This window comes from Ursus americanus, chromosome 9 (genome assembly GCF_024610735.1).
Source record: "Ursus americanus isolate L20-20 chromosome 9, mUrsAme1.1.p, whole genome shotgun sequence".
NCBI lineage: Eukaryota > Metazoa > Chordata > Mammalia > Carnivora > Ursidae > Ursus > Ursus americanus.
The window spans coordinates 69,770,567-69,790,841 of record NC_142135.1 but is presented as its reverse complement, the minus strand read 5'-3'; positions in this window follow the sequence as shown (position 1 = coordinate 69,790,841).

Sequence of the window (20,275 nt, the reverse complement as noted above, 5' to 3'; positions counted from 1 at the left end):
CCGGTCTTTTCCTTCAGCAAGAGTTCTGCCTCCTCGTGTGTTGGACCTTCTCCTTGGATCTAAGTAAAGCTCATTTCAAGAGGGGGCCTGCAGACAAACAGGACAAACTGAAAGAATACCTCTAATAAGACAGATAGTTCCCATATGTAGAGAGAACTGGTTGGCTGTGCCTTGTGTCCATGACCCTCCACATGGCTGTAGCAGGTGCCACCCAGGTCCCCTGCCAGTCACAGGTCTGTGAAATCAGAGCTCCTGGAAATTTTGTTGTGTTTCATATGGGCCAAATGTATTTTGATATCTTGGAGAAAGAATTTAGGACATCTTGGACAATGAGAAATTAGAGATTACTGGCAAAAGAAAAGCATAAATTGGGATTAGTCACTAGGACTTCAAAATGGAAGGATCCTCCAGATTAACTTGAGATGGTGGTTCTTTCTAAAGGGAACTTCTACTTATAACAAGACATTTCAGCCCGCCCCCAAATAATCCTATTAAAAAAATGGGCGGAAGAAATGAACAGGCATCTTTCCAAAGAAGACATCCATATGGCCAACAGACACATGAAAATATGCTCGACATCACTCATCATCAGGGAAATGCCAATCAAAACTACAATGAGATATCACCTCACACCTGCCAGAATGGTTAAAATAAAAAACACAAGAAACAACAAGTGTTGGTGAGGATGTGGAGAAAAAGGAACCTTCCTGCACTGTTGAAGGGAAGGCAAGCTGGTACAGCCACAGTAGAAAACAGTATGGAGGTTCTTCAAAAAGTTAAAAATAGAACCACCCCATGATCCAGTCAGTAATTGTGCTACAAAAATACAAAAACACTAATTCAAAGAGAAATATTCACCCCTATGTTTGTAGCAGCATTATTTATAATAGCCACATTATGGAAGCAGCCTAAGTGTTCATTGGTAGAGAAATGAATAAAGAAGTTGTGGTATATATATAATATATATATATTAGAATATTACTCAGCCATAAAAAAGAATGAAATCTTGCCATTTGCAATGATGTGGATGGATCTAGAGAGTATAACGCTACATGAAATAAGTCAGTCAGAGAAAGACAAATACCATACGATTTCACTCATATGTGGAATTTAAGAAACAAAACAAATGAGCAAAGGAAAAAAAGAAAGAGAGAGACAGACAAACCAAGAAACAGACTCTTAACCTAGAACACATTGGTGCTTACCGAAGGGGAAGTGTTTAGAGGGATGGGTGAAATAGCAGATGGGGTGAAGGAGGGCACTAGTCATGATGAGAATGGAGAAATGTGTGGAAGTGTTGAATCATGCCATTGTACACCTGAAACTAATATAATGCTGTATGTTAATTATATTGGAATAAAAATATAAACAAACAAATAAAAATTTTAAAAATCATTTCAGAGGGAAAATTATTTACTTATTAAAAATATATTTTAATGTACAAGCACTTCCATTCTCTGGAAGAAATTTTGACACCTGGGGCTCTGAAGCTCAGTCTGCCAGAGTTTAGATCCTCCCATCTCTTTTCTAGTTACAAAATATAAATTTAAAATGATCAGGCAAATGATAAATATTACCCCTTAATTACTCACCCTAAGTATCAGTTTTTTCATCCGCAAAATGGAAACAATAATAATACCTACCTTGTATTTTTTTTTGGAATTACATTTAAAAATCCGTATGTAAAGATGCTTACTCAGCACATTGCCTTATTGCTTAGCACATAGTAAAAAAATTCATAATAAATGAAGTCCTCACTAACAATATTATGTTGTGACCATTAAAAAATGGATATGTCTTGATCCTTTTAGTAAATGAGATCCAATCTCTAAACCTTGAATAACTGTACCTCATGGCTCCCTTGCTGTTAAGATCCAGGCTTGGGAACTTTGTGGTTCAGGATCAAAGCTTGTGTCCATTGTGATTCTGCTGGGAGCTAACATCCCTTGGCTGGGGCCCAAAGCACAGGAGTTAGGTGAATTTTATACGACAAGTTTGGGGCATTCTTTTTGATATTCATATATGATGCTCTTAGGCTAGTTTTAAATTTTTTTTATTTTGACTTTATTTTTCTCCTTTTAAATGACTTTACCCTTGATTGTAGAACAGATTGAAACAATTTGGTTATCATAAAATCATCAGTGCTAAATAGTCTATCTTCTTCTGCATGATATGATTGCCCTTGGGGAACTGAACTGACCTTAAATTTGGGGCCTATATTTGCTTTTCTCATTTTGTATCAATTTAATCATGAGAAACCCCACAAAACCACCCTTATCTCAGATGCTAATTGTAAAGGTTTATTTTCTTTTAACCATGATCTAGGATCATGGTTTTGCTACTTTATTATAGCTCTAATATTACAAGAAATGGAAAATTCATGCATTCAGATATTGCTTATGAATATGGGGCAGCTCTGGATGCATTTTTTATGAACATGGAACATTTGGCTTTGCATCTGGTAGCGTGGAGAATAACATATCCAGCTCTGCACCCTAGGAGACATCCAGATTACTTTATTATTACAATGATTTCAATAACTTTAGGCACTTTTCAGGCACCTGGATCTTCATAAATGGTTCAAACCTCACTGATGGCATTTTATATGTATGACGTTTAGAAGCTAGAGATCATTTGAGCTAGTTGGGTTTCTAAAAACATATGGGAAATAAATACAAGGAAAGTCTTAGAAACCAAATTTGTACTTTATTTCACTGTTGTTACTCTTTTAAGAGGCAAGTCACATCTTGGGAGCTTGTTGGCCGCTATGAAATCTAAGACTTGTCCTTGGAACACATCCCTGGTGCCCTTTGTGTTGGTCTCACGTCACCTTCTTGATTTTTGGGAGGATAAATGTAACCCTTCTGTAGAACTTAATGTATAAATTGATTAATCCAAATGAGTCTTTCATGGTTTTGTAAGTAGCTCATAATTATATCTAACATTAATGTTTTCTAAGTGTCTCTTAGAAATCGTCTATCTGCTTTCAATCTTGCAGAGGCGCTCTATTGTTTGAAAGGAATTGGATGGAAAAAGATGACTTGGCTTTTAGTACAAAAGCCATCAGAGAGCTTTTGGGCAGTTCATTTATGCACTTGTATCTTTTGACACTCACTCAGTAGGTGAACTTACACGGAAGAGAGCCGTGTCTAATAGGACTGTCTGATTCTATTTATTTTTGTTATCATCTTGCAGGGATGTTTTTGGCATGTGCTTATTTAAGTCACCAGTCTCCAAAACACTGGGCAGTCCGGTGCAGGTCCTTTCAAGTTTGCCTCGGACACTTAAACACTGACATTTTCTCCACACTAATTTGGGTTTTTGCTTTTGAGAACAACTAGAAAGTTAAGAAGAGGTGCTTCTCTTTCAGTAAGTAATTTAAATGCCTTTAGGTTTTATTTAGTTTTATTACTATTTATGCAATGTTTACTCCTTTGCCAAAAAATAAGTTTTGCAGATTTTAATTTAGTTCTTAATGTGTGTGTGTGTGCTTTTTATAAGCCAAATGATAGTGATTTTATGTGTATTTTTGGCTAAGAAGTAGGAAACAGATACTGTCTAAGGATTCTAGACTCTGCTTTCTGAAACCCCTAAAGACTACCCTTAAACACAGTTGCTTGGAAGATTTTGATCTTAAAACTTTATTGATAAAATATTTAATCACCACCCCAGTATATGTTTACATACTTATGATCCAATAGCTTTCAAATTGGCTGAAAGATGCTGGAATGCCCTTCCCAGAATGTTCAAGGCTGAGTGCTTTTGTCCCTCTTCTACTCTGACCTCCTTGCTGAGTGAGTGAATTTATACGTCTGCCACTGTAGTATCAGAGCTTTTGTGTTATAAATCACAGACAAGGGGTGCCTGGGTGGCTCAGTCAGTTAAGCTTCCAAGTCTGGATTTTGGCTCAGGTCATGATCTCAGGGTCATGAGATCAAGCCCCAAGTCAGGCTCCATGCTCAGTGGAGAGTCTGCTGGAGATTCTCTCTCTCCCTCTCTCTCTGCCCCTCCCCCTGCTTGTGCTCTCTTTCTCTCTAAAATCAATAAATAAATCTTTAAAAAAAATCACAGACAAAAGTTAAAAACATGGAATGACCACAATGAGATACCACCTCATGCCCATTAGGATGGCTGCTATAAAAAAAAAAACACACAGGAAATAAAGTGATTGGCAAGGATGTGGATAAATTGGAACCTTTGTGCACGGTTGCTGGGTACAACTGTGCGGCTGCTGTGGAGAACAGTGTAGAGGTTCCTCAAAATTTTAAAATAGCACTACCATATAATCCAGCAATCTGGGCATATATTAGAAAGAACTTAAAGCAGGGATGTGGAGATTTGTACACCCATATTCACAGCAGAATTACTCACGATAGTCAAGAAGTGAAAACAACCCAAAGGTCCAAAGTGGATTAATGAATAAACATAGTGTGGTAGATACATACAATGGAATATCTTTCAGCCTTTAAAAGGGAGGGAATTCTGGGGCGCCTGGGTGGCTCAGTCAGTTAAGCGTCTGCCTTAGGCTCAGGTCGTGATTCCAGAGTCCGGGGATCAAGCCTTGTGTCTGGCTCCCCGCTCAGCAGGGTGTCTGCTTCTGTCCCTCCCCCTGCTCCTTTCTCTGTCTCTTTCTCTCTCTCTCTTGCTCACTCTGTCTCTCAAATAAATACATAAGATCTTTAAAAAATATATAAAAGGAAGGAAATTCTAACACAAGCCACAACCTGGATGAACCTGGAGGACAATATGTTAAGTGAAATGAGTCAGTCACAAACAGACAAACACCGTAGGATTCCCACCTGTATGAGGTACCCAGAATAGTCAAATTCATAGAAACAGAAGTAAAAGGGTGGTTTGCCAGGAGATAGGGGAAGAGGAGAATGGTGGGTTTGATGGGTATAGAGTTTCAGTTTTCCAAAATAAAAAAGTTCTGTAGCGTGGTTGTACAAGGATGTGCATATATGTAACAGTACTGAACTGTACCGCTAGAAGTGGTGAAGATGAACAAATGTTATGTGCCTTTTAGCATAATTTTTTAAAAATGAGGTAAAAGATAAATGCGAGTTCTATTATTTTCTTGTCTCCAGTGGATAACTTTTACTTACCTCATTCTGGAGATCATCGGTTTCAACGTATGTCAACAAGCAGCACGTGATGGACACAGACCCACACCCTAGCTCTCCCTTCAAGGAAGGACATGATGTCCAGCTGTAGCGAGTGTGGTCAGCAAAAGATCCCACTGTCAGCTGCTCTGGGACCTACCGAGCTGCAGAGAGCCACCTGGTTGAGGTGACATCCTTCCTGGGGAAGCCTGCATCAGTGACTGAGCGTGACAGGGAGGTTAAAGCCTGGCCCTTCCAGCCTGACGTGGGACAGTCTGATGGTCAGCCCTCATTCTGGACTTTCCCATCGGAGTGGTTGAGGCTTTGGCAGGGCCGCATTGAGGTTCTGCGTTCTCTGCCCAAACCTACTTCCACTCCCTTGACTTTATGGTTGTGGATTCCTAATAAAATGTTTGCACCCAGACTCTGTCTCAGCATCTGATTCTGGAACCCAGAAATGGTGACACAGCTCAAGAGACTATCAAAACAAATATAACCAAGTTCTCTAACGTCTCAGCAAGAATGAACTAATATTTAAGTTACTTAGTGAAATGATGAAGGCTGTTACATTTGAAAAAGAAAACAAGCTAGAGTTCCGAATAGGTAGATTAAGGCCTTTTTGGAATAAGAAACACACACACGTACACAATAGCCAAACTCACATTAAAAATTATGCCACAAAACGAATAGAAACTTTTGCTGCAAAAGTTGCAGTGTTTATAATGGAGCTAAAACCAATTTTATATAAGGTAGGTATGATTTGTATGTTTGTATGTTTCCCCCAGGAACATCCTCTCATACTGTGAATGTAGACAGCGGTCTATAAGGGATTACAAGAAGAAAAATTACGCATAAATATCCTAAGACAATAAATAGGTTAAACCATCATCAGGCCAGTCCATAGTCACACGGAAAATGAGATAAAATGTGCTAACAGGCCAACATGGCCGCTTCCAGGTAACTGAATAGTTACGTTTTAAATATAGATATTCTCTTTTGAGTAATTGTAGTCATGTCTGATTCTTCCATGAAGAATGCTCCATGAAAGCTTCTGGAATCTTTGAATTTCTCTAAGAAATTCTGTACATCTGAAGAATCTTTCCAAACATCACAGTCTCTGTTAATGTGTTTTGTGCTCTTGTATTTTGAGTTGTGTTTACACTCAAAAAAGAATTAAGGAAATTTCTACCTTATTTTGGCTTTAATTATATCTGGATATTATAGGACCTTTCACATGTAGAACATTCTTAAACAGAAATATGTTTAGGGGCGCCTCGGTGGCACAGCGGTTAAGCTTCTGCCTTCGGCTCAGGGCGTGATCCCGGCGTTCTGCGATCGAGGCCCACATCAGGCTCCTCTGCTATGAGCCTGCTTCTTCCTCTACCAATCCCCCTGCTTGTGTTCCCTCTCTCGCTGGCTGTCTCTATCTCTCTCAAATAAATAAAATCTTAAAAAAAAAAGAAATATGTTTAAAACCTTCAAAACAGGCAGAAGTCAGTTTGTGATCATGGAAGAAAGAAGAGATATAGAAATGTGAAACAATTTGTAACACCAAATTAATTTTATTTCCATCTGGCTATTAAATGAGGTTAAAATAAATTAAATCTCCCAGGTTTTTCTAAACTGTGATGATGATAGTTAATATTTATGGAACGCATGCAATGTGCCATGTGTGCTTTACTAGGATTATCTCAGTATTTCCTCAAAACAACCTGCAAAGAAGGAATTATTAGAATACCCATTTTACAGTAAGGAAATACACAGCATAGGGGGTTTAGATATCTGTCTAAAGTTCAATGGGGAAGAAGAGAAAAAAACAGGAGGGACCCCAAGTGGCCTGCTCCAGAGTGAGAGCTCATAAGGACCCTTCCTACTCCATGTGGATGTAACCAGCCAGTTCATCAGTTAACTGTCTAATTGATGGTTTATGTTGTAGGAGCTGGTGGTTTAATTAAATGTTCTGAATCACAGAATTGTATTACTTAGGACTGACAGACTTTAGTCAGAAAATGACAAGACACTTCAATCAAGTTTTAAGATTTTCTTCCATTAAAAATGTATTTTACAGCCTTATTTAAGGAAGAAAATATCCAGACAAGTTATAATGAATGAATAGTTCATTGGATGACTCACCTAAAGGAGAGAATGGTGGGGCATCAAATAAACTATCTGATAATCTAATCTCATTTACTAGGGAGATATTAGTTCTAATTTCCTGGACTTTGAAGTTTACCCAACACAAGTCTCATTGCCAGAAACATCACTGTGGCACACAGAAATGGCAGATGCATGTCATTTATCTTCCTTGTTCTCCCCGAGATGCCTGTGGCAGACAGTACTAATAGATCCCAGAACCCACAGAGCCCAGATGTGATCAGGAATCCATTTCAGCAGGGTCTACAGGCAGTCATTACCAGAGGACTGGACTAAAACTTTTAGTGGGAACAAAATTTTTTAGTCTCTAGCACATCAGTGGCTAGAGGAAGGGAGTTCAAGGTGCAGCTCTGGATTTAGAGCATTTATAATCAGTGATTTTTTTTCAACTCCTCAACAGTCCCAGGTTTCCTTCTAAATTTTCTAATCAGGGTCAGCGGCATTAAGGAAGAGAGGTTTTAGGACAAGAGCTATTATTCCCCCCTCTTCTCTTGAGTCCTTATTAAGTAACTGAACAGTTAAAAATGATAATATAACCTCACTTAGATTGATAAGAGCTTAATATGTCAGTCTTTGGGTGAATGAATGTGCACTATTAAGAATCTTTTTTTTTCCTCCATTCATATTTTATAAACATTTATGTACCAGACATGTGTTAGATGATTTCAGAATCACTAGCTCTCGGAAACACACTAATTGCAATGTTGGTTACTTCATAGTACTCAACAGGCTAAAGGGGATAGTTGTTTTAGGACAAACCTTTTGGCAAACCTCAGATAACAACTCATTGGATGTCCCTTTGCTTATGAGTAGGAATGAACTGTGGCTTACAACTAAATAGAAATAAATGTTCTCAGCAGGGAAGAGTCATTACCAATTTAATGAACCAGAGTTCTGTTTATAGCTCTATGAAGGATCATAATGTGTAAATTTAAATAAAACACCATGGCTTTGGTCTTAAGTGTTAATATGTGAAATATTACTTTCTTCCTATTTTTAAAAGTAAAATGTGTAAAAATTTGAAGATGTCTATCAAGTTCATTGACAGGTAATACACAATGAAAGACCTCAATACAAATGCAAACAAGACTCTAAGCAACAACATTGCAGGATCTCGGGTCAACATTGGTCAGTTATGTTCTGTCTATCACAGGGCTGGTGGCTTTAATCAGCAAATTATATTTAAACATATATTTATATACACTTGAATAAGATATGTGTTTTCTTTAAGTTGTAAACCAAAGCAATGAAAATGTCCTTTGAAATTTACTGAAAAGCCTCCTCTTGAAGTACTTTCTGTAGGATTCTTTGGCTTCATCAATCCTCTTTATTTATGTCTCTGGCATTTTCCATTGATTGTAAACTCCTGGCATGTGGGAACACGTTGGCCTTGTTCACTGGTGTCTTCTGAGGGTCTGGGCATCACAATTCAACAAAAGCTCTTGTGTTAGGACTTCTTTTCCCATAATTAATAAGTTTAAGTTCTTGAACAGCCAGTTGTTTAATTTTTTTTTAATTAGTAAATTCAGTTGTCTGATCTCTGAGGCAGTTCTACTTTAGATGAACTGAGATAGTCATTTTCATACTCGAATCCAAGAACTTCTGGGGATGGAAAAGACTTTCCAAGTGGTTCATAGACAAAAATACTTTAAGGGAATCAATATCTAGATCTTCATCTTCCACATATAATTTTTCCCTAAAATCAGTTTTCCTGAGAACACACATGCAAACTACCTTCACTGGCATTATCATGTTCCCTTCTCTTTATAAAAGAAAGGCATGTTTCTCACTCAGTATAGATCTTACTTTGTTGTGTTGCCTGGAGTAGGGAAATTCAGGGGAACATAAAACTTATCATCCAAACAGGGGCCTTCCTGAGAGTGAAAATAGGCTCTATAAACAATTAACATGGGACAATATAATATCTACAGAGGTGTTTTGAAGATAACACTATTGGTAATTTCTCTCCCCCCTTCTGCATATACTGGGTTAAAAAAATGCCTTTCAGTGAATGCATAGCAGGCAAATTAATAATTGCTTGCTAAATGTTGGTAAAATTTTTAAGGTTCTTCCCAGATAATGATAAAGTGAATGAATCTAATGAGCTTGTGGTTTCCAAAACTTTGGTAAAATAAAAAAGAGAAGCTTATTGAATCATCAGCTGATGGATCAAAAGTGATGTACAAAAATGTTTATAGCAGCGTTATTCATAATAGCCCAAAGAGCAATTAACCCACATCTTCATCCATAGTAGAATGGATAAGTAAATTGTGATATAGTCATACAGGGAAATTGCACATGTCAATGAAAAAGAAAAATCTATGACAACATATAACAACATGACTGACTTTCACAAATACAATTTAAGTGAGTACATACTCTATGATTCCATTTTTATGAAGTTCATCAACAGAAAAAACTGATTTAGGGAGTTAAAGATTAAAATCATGCTGCCTTTGGGTGGCTTGTAGGCTGCAACAGAGCATAAAGGAGACCTCAAGAGAGGTGAAAATGTTCTATATCTTCATCTGAGTGGTGTTTGCATGGATCTTTTTATATTTAAAATTTTCTTGAGGTGTACACTTGAGATTTGTAATCTTTAGTGAAGTTATACATTACTAAAATAGAAAAATTGACTGGTTTAATCCATAAAGGTCTGCTTTTGTGCAATGCTAGATGCTGGTGATACAGTAATGAACAAGATCTCAAGAAGCTTATAGATAGGATAACCATATCTTAGTTAAGCCCTTGCTGTGCCATAATTATTAATACCTACTTGCATTCCCCAAAATATCCTGGTTTTGGTGATAATTTACAGTATTGCCCTGTGTCCTAGTTATCAATCACTACGTAACAAATCACCCCCAAACCTTGGTGGCTTAAAAGAACAGTAATTTGGGGGTAAGGGCACCTGGGTAGCTCAGATGATTAAGTGGCGGCCTTTGGCTCAAATCATGATCCTGGGGTCCTGGGATTGAGCCCTGCATTGGGCTCCCTGCTCAATGGGGAGCCTGCTTTTTCCTCTCCCTCTACCCCTCCACCCGCTCGTCCTCTCTTTGTGTCTCTCTCTCTCTCAAATTAACAAATAAAATCTTAAAAAAAAAAAAAAACAGAAGTTTTAACATAATGCACAATATTGTGGGTAAGGAATTTGTGTAGGCCTCTGCTGGGCAATTCTTCTACCTCTACTGGCCTTGAATGCAGCCAGTTGGTGGTACTCAGCTCCCAGGTGGGGTGTTCTGGGGGCCTCAAGACAGCTCTCCTCACAGACTCTGGGGCTTGGGGGGGAGGATAGCTAGAAGACCCAGGTCTTCTGGAACTATTGGCAGGAGTGCCCCCATGTGGCTTCTCCAGATGGTGGCCTCAGGGTAGTCAGACCTCTAGCGCAGTGGCCGGCCATGGGAGCTGCACACAATTTTATGACCTAGCCTTGGAATCACAGTTTCTTTTCTGACTCACTCTGCTCAGGTTCAAGACAAGGGGACATAGACCCCATCTCCAGTGGGAGGAATGTTAAAGAATTTGCAGCCATTTTTTTTTCAACCACAAGAGCAGATCCAAAGAGACTTTAGCCAATTTTACATTCTCAGTGTCTTCTGCATCCTGCTGCTCTCCATCCTCGTGTGACTTTGTTAGCTTGGATTCTCACAATCGCTCATCTGGACCATTAGATAATACTCTTAATTGATCTCTTGTTGCTAGTTTCTCTCTACTTCATTTTATCTTGGTGGTTGCTAACTAATACCCAGCTCTGTGTCTGTCAAGCTTTTGCTTAAAAAAAAAAAGTAACAAAGCCCTCTTTATTTACTAAAATCTAAACTCCTTTGCCTGCCATTCAAAGCCCTTTATTACCTAACACTAACATAACTTCCTTAGCTTATTTCCCATAGCCTCTTTCTTGTGCTTTAATGTTCAGCGAAGTACCCTTACTTTGTTTCCTTTCTGGGACCCACCATTCACAGCATCAGTGAGTGAACTCACAGACTTTTTTCTGTCTGAAATACGTGTCCTCACTGCTCTTCCCTGCCACTCTTAACCCCCCACCCTGGCCCAAATCTAACAGTTCTGTAAAGTCCTCATGAAATGCTTTCTCCAGGATGCTCAGTTGACAACCATTTATGGAAGAGCCAATTGTCAGGCTCTGGTTTTAGGCCCTGGAAACACAAGGGGGACAGGCAGATAAGACCCCCATCCTCAGAGAGCTCATAAGTATTTGGAAGTAATCTTGCCCCTTGATGTCTGAAGAAAATTCATTGGTCCTTTTCTTATGCTACTTTTAGAGTTAGTATAAGCGGAGTAGCTAAACACTAAGATCCTGAAACTGTGACCTTGAGAAAGTTTCTGACCTTCTTTGGGCTTCAGTTTTCTTTTCTGTAAAGTGGGGATAATAGTAGTCCTATCACATAGCTGCTGTAAAGTTCAAACATGTTATTAAATATAAAACATTTAGAATAGAGTTTGGTAAACTGTAGAACCTACTATTTAGTATTTAGTAATTACTATCATGTTATCATCACCATCATTCTCTTAGCTGAATGTGTTTTTTCTTCCTCCTCTGCCCCTCCATTAGATCATAAACCTATTATTTTTATTTATTTATTTATTTATTTATTTATTTATTTATTTATTTATTGGAGCTGGGTAATAGACCTTATATGTTTGTGGTGTTTTGGGAAGAGCATGAGCTTTTAAGTCAGGCAAAGATGTTTGAGTCCAGCCCTGTAGCTCATTAACTGTTAGCCTTGAGCAGGTTACCTTTCCATACCATACTTTTTCATTTAAATTCTGAATAATAATGCCTAACAGAGTTGTCATAGCAATTTAATATTTGTAAATTGCCTAGCTTATTTCTGATACATAGTATGTGCCCCCCAAGTGATGATGTTGGTAATGATGATGACGATAAGCACAATGATGTTGATAAAATTACAACTCTGACAATTCCTAGAACCGCTCTTCTTTTTTTTTTTTTCCTAGAGATTTTATTTATTTATTTGAGAGAGAGGGCATGAGAGCAGGGTGAGGGGCAGAGGGAGAAGCAGACTCCCCACTGAGCAGGGAACCAATGTGGGCCTTGATCCTGGAACTCTGGGATCATGACCTAAGCCGAAGGCAAATACTTAACCAACAGAGCCACCCAAGGACCCCTAGAACCATCTCTTCTTACTGTGGTACATAATTTAGTAAATGTCCTTTTGGACATTCTAATGCCTTTATATTTATCATTTGCTCTAATTAAGATTATACTATGCTTAATTAATCTCTTTTTATCATTTCTGTAAATAGATGTCTTTAAATTTCAGCCCATATAGATTTGCCTCATCTTTTAAAATGATTACACAGCATTTCTTTATATGCGTGTGCCATAATTTATTTAATCAGTTCCTTATAAATGAATATTCAAGTGTTTCCAATTTTTCCCATTATACACCACACTATAATCAAATGGAAATTATATATACACATTTACCCCCATCTTATTATTTCTTTAAGATAAATGATTTGAAGTAAAATTGCTTGGATAAAAGAAATATACTTACATATTTTATGCGTACTGATAGATTGCTTTCCTGGCTGGTGGTGCCTACCCTTACTCCTACCAAAGGACCCCATTCCTGTTCACACACCTTTGCCAACACTAGACTTTGATCAAGACCTTACATCTTCCTCAAGATTTATATTTTCATCTATCCTTTCAACCTATCAATAAATCCCCAGTAATACAGCCTTTTAAAAATTATGTGTTTTGATTTCCTGTAGACTATGGGCTTCTCGAAGGAAACAACCTTCATTCATTTCAGTAGTGTCCATTAGTCAGTGGTCCATTCTACCAGAATCTAGAGCAGACCTTCTCTTTCCTTAGCAATTCTTGCTGCTTTAAAGCAGATCCAAGCCTTAAACAAAGTCATCTGTTTACTTGTTAGCAAGTGGTTGGAGACAGAGATGGTTGCCAGTCGAGAGAAATGAAAATTTACATTTACAATTTCCTTTCCTTTCAACTGTAACTTTTTTGGGGGGGAGGGTATTTCCTGTTGGCGTTTCCAGAGTAAAATAGATTTAGAGCAGTAAACGCTGTGCCCACCACTAAAGAGGATAGAGGTGTGATGAGGAGGGGAGTGTGAGAGGTTGCCAGCAAGCACGGAGGTGATTTCGAGCAAGCTGTCCCACTACAACTTCTCCTATTGCATCTCACTGTCTCCCACAGCCAGAGAAGGCCTCTGCCCCGTCAGCGTGGCACAAAAGCTTTTGGCAGGGGGGAGGGGTGGTTCCAAGTGGCTGGCAGGTACCGCTGGAAGGTTTAGGGGTTCTCAAGGGAGAGATGCTGTGGAGGCGTACATACTTTATTACATGTTGCCCTTCAAGGGACAGTGGTCTAGCAGATGACGTAGAAGACAGTACAAGAATTAAGAAAGTTTCCATATGAAAAGAATGAAAAGTTAAAAAAAAAAAACCCTCACTGTATTCTAAAGCAATCCTATGCCACTTTAAATGAGTTCAGGTCTCATTATCCCAAAGAATGGCATCTTCACTAATAATAATGGTGCTTAACATTTATAGACAGTGCAGAGGTGCAACCCGGAGGCCCCTGAGCTACATTCAGCCTCCAGATATGATTTGTTTGGCTCATGCAGCATTGGCCAGATGTGTTTGTAAAAATTTTTAGTGGTTATCCAGATTTAAAATCACAGATAGGTTGGCGAGTCACCAAATGACTTCTGCTTCTTCCTGGGCATGCAGCTTGATTCATTTCTCAGACTTCACTGCAGTAATGTATGTCCATGTCACCAAGGTTTTTTTTTTTTTTTAATTTTTGATTCTTTGAAAATTATATTTATTCACCTGACACAGAGAGAGAGAGCACAAGCAAGGGGAGAGGCAGGCAGAGGGAGAAGCAGGCTCCCTGCTGAGCAGAGAGCCCGACATGGGGCTTGGTCCAGGACCCTGGGATCATGACCCAAGCCGAAGGCAGATGCTTAACCGACTGAGCCACCCAGGCACCCCATGTCACCGAGTTTTAGTCAATGAGTTGTGAATGAAAGTTACGGGCACCTCCTCTACGGCAGGCACATAAAAACCAACCATGAATGAGCAACCCTCTCAGCTCTTTGCTCTTCCCTTGGCTGTATGTGAATAACCAGGGGAAAGCTGTTAAAGATAATAGAAACCTGGTAGTCTGTTTCCCTGAATGACAGTGTGGAGCAGAGCCTCCTTACCCACTCTTCCCCCTCCCCACACCCCTGAGCCAACGTGGAACAAGATTATGTGAGCAAGAAACAATCTCTGTTATGTTTGATCCAGTCAGTGGGTACATTGAAGTCCATCTGGTACAGCAGTTAGCTGACCTTAATTAATGTGCTCTGTAATAAGGGTCACAAAATCTCTAATGTGGCACGATCCACTCCATGTTAACTCTCACAACCCTAATGTGTTACCTATTTATGTTTTCTGCTAAGCTCCCTTAGGTACCTACAATTTGCTACTCTTTGTATGGTGTTGTATAATTTACTGGGTATGCCCACGTTCATCATCTCTTGAATCTTTCAACAACTCACAGAGTTGTTGGCAAACTAGATAGCATCATTCCTTCTTCAGTAAGATCAGTGTCATTTGAGTAAACAGTTGTTGAGTGCCTACCACAAACCAGGCACTATGCTGAGCCCAGGCGATGCAAAGATGAGATATGAAGAATCTAAAACTTAGAAAGTTTTTACTTACATAATCATACACTTGCTGAGTCACAAGCTAGTGAAAGAAATGGTGGAGGTGATTATGGAACTACCAAGAATAATCTTGATCTGGAATATTGCCAGAATATAAGACATGGACAAACGTTTGGATTTTTGGAAGGAAAATAAGGTGGCTTCTCGAAACTGCAAATCAGTATATTTAACATTTAATGTTGATACCATGAAAAACTCTAGAAATCATTATTTAACTGAAGTTTTACAAGAACTTACTATGTTGAGCCTAGCACAAAATGAAAATGTGGGATCCCTCGTTCAAAAAAACTGGGGAAAAAATGTAATGTTAAGAGTACTAAAATAGGAAGCTTTTCCCTTTCTTTCATGACCTCTCTGTCAACCTGTCATGTTGTTTGTTTGCTATTTAATGTTATGCTCCCTAAGTCATGGGGAGGCTTGTAGGCTGAGGGCACATCCTCAGAAGCAGGTAGGGTTGCCTGTCCATGGTGTGGTGGGCCTGTAGCAAGGGGAAGTGTCTGGCTCGACTTCCCTGCCCCCGTCCGGGTGCAGCATGGCAGCCTGACAGCCAGTGGGAGGGGGTATCTGGCAGCCTGTGAGTATTACAAGTTCAGTGCCATTATGCACTACATATCTGGGTCAGGGGCAGGAGAGAGGTTCACCTTCAATGAGTCACCCACCCAATGACCATGGCACCACAAATCCAGTGATGGGGACAACCACTGGCATGTGTTGCCCTAAGATGCCACACGGCATACATGCCCAAACCTGACCTTTTCCATACCTATGTCAAGGTCCCACTGGGTCATGGGGTGGCGGTCATGGTGTGGGGGCCTAGATGGGAAGGCGAGGTAGGGCCTGGAGTGTCAGAGGTAGGGAGAGGCAGCTGAGAGCTTGCCTTGGAGAGGGCAGGAGGCAGGATCTGGCTGAACCTTCAAATGCCCTCTGCATGCTTCATTGTCCCATCAGACTTCACTTGTTAACCAAAAGTCAAAAATATGATTATTAAGAATTTCAAGCCAGTGATCACAGGGCATTATAATCACAAGTGTGAGGCAATTATGAGCATGCGCGCTTGCATAGCTTTCACAGGTATGTAAGCCTGTGAAGCTGGCCTTTCCTGACTGTTATTCGGCCTAGCTTTGTCCCCACCATATGATTTATTTAGTTGACTGCTTATTCTCTGTCTTCCTTGACTAGAAGTAAGCTCCACTGGAGCAGGCACTTTGTTTCCTTCCTTTGGTGTCTTCCAGTGCCTCAGGATAAACATGGTAGTCTTCCACATTCTGAGGGGGATGGATCTGGTAAACAAGGGTTTTTAATTAAACCCAGAATGCCACTCTACAAACCTTGAGAAGCATTCTTTATATAAAATGGAAGGGTACATACATGCCTTCACAAAGTGAGTCTTGGGATGTGGCTGGAATACCCATATGAGGGTAGGAAATGTTACAAGTCCAAGGAGGGTTGAAGTCATCGTAGGGAGGATAACGTCCATGCAACTCAGAGAGTTTTAGGCAAAGTAGAGATGTTTAAGGGTCTTAAACACCAGACTTTCAAAATAAACTGCTAACAGTCTCGAAAGCTCCAGGGGCCCCTGCCAGAGGCTTCATCTTGGGTGGGTGACCAGAGCTGGTCAAGCATGGTTTTCTTTTATCTTCTTTTTCTTGTGCTTTACTTCAGAGTATGGCTTTGGACCCTGGGCCAGGCACTCTGAGAATGTACAACAGAAATATAAAATATGAATCCTGCCAGAGGCAACTTTTAATCAATCTCTGAGGAGGTAAGCTAATACAGAAGTAGTTTCTTACTGAACTATCCAAAGGTAGCTTTGTAGAGGACCTGAAGCAGGGCCAGAGTTGCAGAATTAATGATGTGCCCCAGAGGAAAGACAGCAACGCGTTCAGTGACAGGCAGGACAGTGGTCCCAATGTGAACAGACAGGAGACACCTATCCAAGCATCCCTCGGGGAAGGGGAAGGGTAGGCATCCCTGCCATAATATCTAGCCCATGACTCAGTGAGCAAGTCCGAGATTGTAGCAGTGAAAATATTCAAAACCCTATTAAGCACGGGTATGAAATGAAATCAGTTCCTAATATTGACTTTTAGTTGGTGTCTCAGTTTCTAAAAGTCCCCAGACGTCATGGAAGAATTAAAACAATATATTTAAGATGGAGCAAAGACAGATGACTTTTCCCTCTTTCAATAATTTGCTTGAGTGTTAGAGTAAATTTTAAAATGGAAGGGAAAATATCCTGGGCATCTTTCTCCTATAAAATCCTAGATGTTTCAGCTGTAAGAAGATTTATATATCTATCTTAAAGGTTCTCTGATCTTAATATACATATTGAGAACCTATTATGCACCAGACATTATACCAAGTTTAAAAATAAAGGGAGTGCCAGACACTAGGAAAAGTACCAAGACCTACTAGGAAAATTTTATAGAAAACAAAGAGAAATTGTTCCTTACAACAGAATGTGAAACAAAATGTGAGTTTGACAATATTACCAAAAAAAAAAAAAAAATCCAGAAAGGAGAAAGGGCTTTAGTAAACCAACATACCTGAAAAATTAATTTAGACATAAAATCAAATTTCCTACTTCTCTCATTGTAATCTTGTGGCTACTCCAGGGAGGTATTAAAATTCCTCTGGATAATCACTCACAACGTGTTCAATGTAATTGGTGGAGCATAAAAACCAGGTGAGGGACCAATGAGCCAAAAAATATATTGGTTCTATGGATTATCTTCTTTGGTTTCAGGAGGACTTAGGTTTGTGCTTTTAGCAGTATATTAGTCATAGTTCTCCAAAGAAACAGAACCAATAGGATGTATGTGGTGTCTGTGTGTGTGTGTGCGTATCTATCATAAATATAAATAAATATATATTTATATATAAATATGTAAATGAATCTCTATTAATCTATGTATGTATGTATGTATCTATCATCTATCTATCTATCTATCTATCTATCTATCTATCTATCTATCTATCATCTATCATCTATCCATTGAGATTTATTTTAAGGAATCGGCTCATTTATTTTAAGGAATTGGCAAGTTCAAAATCTACAGGGCTAGCCAGCAGGCTGGAGACCCAGGGAAAAGTTGATGTTGCAGGCTGAGCCTGAAGGCAGTCTAGGGCAGCGTTTCTCCTTCCTCGGAGGACCTCAGTCTTTTTCTCTTACAACCTTCAACTGATTGGATGAGGCCAACCCACATTATGAAGGGTAATCTGCTTTACTCAATGTGTACTGATTTAAATGTTAATCACAGCAATGTTCAGACTGGTGTTTGACCAAACAATGAGTACCATGGCCTAGCAAAGTTGACCCTTGAAATTAACTGCCACAAGAAGTGTAAATTTCCTTTAAGGAAAAACAGTTACTGAACAAAGGGGGAAAAAGCTGGTGCTTTAGGGTTCATCTTTTTAGGAATACAGCAAGCACCCTGGTATGGGAGAGAGTTAGTGGCTTTGAGGAGGATTTGGGCAGTGGGAACACCGAGGCTGCTTCCTGTTCTAAGCCTGGACACAGGTCTGGTCTTTCTCCCTGTTTGGGTACTGTTTGGGGAGCAGAAAGATTAAAGCCAGCCAAGAAGCAGCAGGGCATAGAAAGAGGACGGAAGTGGAGAGGAGAGCAGGCTGTGGGATGGAGCACATTTCATTAACTGTTTTACACCCTCAGAAGAGAAAGCAAGAGATGCCCTAGAATTGTCCCAGCAATTGAGAAGTCCCTTCTTAATGCTTCTTGTAGTTCTGAATGTCTTGGGCCTAGAAAGTTCTCCCGGGGGTATGGGCCATGTCAATACCTCCAAGTTGAAGGGTTCTGTAACTGAAAGGACTTCTGGACCAATGAGTTCAACTCTGCCTATGAAGGGAAGAAAGTGAGCTCCACCGTCCTAGTGGCCCAGCACAATGTGGGCTTGGAGTCTTGGCCTCCTCATTCCATGCCAATCCTCTGTCTGTCCTGTGGGGTGATTTGTACCCACACGGTAGAGCTAGAGAAGTAGATCTGTTCTGAGGTTAGGAAACTGGGCCTTGTTCCTCCCTATACTGAACACCATAAGTTGCTAGGATATTAAGATTGGAGGATTTTTCATGTTCCTTATTAGGGCTATTTCCCTTATTTCTGAGAACACAATTAGACTGATTATTATTCTATGAATTTAAATTGAATCTTCCATCTGTATTAATTTCTAACCTTCATCATGGCTAATCAAAAACATTAATAAAAATATTAAATAAATTTGTATATTTCACATAAATACTTGCCTCTTCAAATTACTATTGCCAAAGGGTTATATATAACATTCATGTCTATTGATGTCTGTTGTCTTAATACTTAGCAAAATAAATGTCATGTCACATGAAGCACCCAGAGAAATAAGAGGAATCTACGCATGTGTCTTTTTATCAGTAAAGAAACTTTTCTGAGAAATGACTACTGTGCTCAGCAGATCTTCCTTGGTCAGGATTATATCACATGTTTTTAACCCAGTCACCAGTAGTGGGAGGGGAGATGCATGGCCACGTGGAGGAGCAGAGTGGGGCTCTGATGGAGAGGAGGAAGCTGGGGGGCGATGAATGTTATGTAGGTGGCCAACAATGCCTGCTACACCTTTGATTGGGTGGCTTAAGAGAAACAGAGTTAGGATATGCGTGGAAGGAAGTTCTTATAGGGATTTTTTTTTCACGGCTCTGTAGAGCATGAATTATGATATCAGAATTCAAGTATAATGCTCTGGGGCAAAGTTGAGGACACTGAGCATCCAGGAAGAGAATATTGGTCATTCGAAGTGAACATGCAGGGACCTCATCACTGCACTAAATCAGGCCTGCTGAGAGCTATATGGCCGGGGCCAAGCACAATTTATGGTGAGTCAAAGGAAGGATCAGTGATTTTCTTTAATCTTCAAGCTGTAGAGTTAAGGGGAAGGAGTTGCTTTTAAATGTGTGTGCACACATACACATACACATACACTAAAATATTAGAAAATTTGGTAAATTGTGTTCTCTCCATCAGGGGAAATAACTGAATTGTGAGATAATCCCTATCTTTCAGATCCTTAAGTTTTCCTTTTTAAGGCCAAGACCTGAACACAATGAGAAAACTAAACAAACTGCCAATGATAAGGCTATGAATTGAATGATGAGTGAATGTGATTCTTGCCTGCTCTAATCCCAAGAAGACAAATACAGTAGCTGGTGAGAGATCAGCTATTAAAAAAAAAAATCAATCATTGACAGATTCAAGCCTATCCTTCCAGGAGAAGAATTCCCATTGCTTCTGCCTCCCTAGTATGACATCTCCAA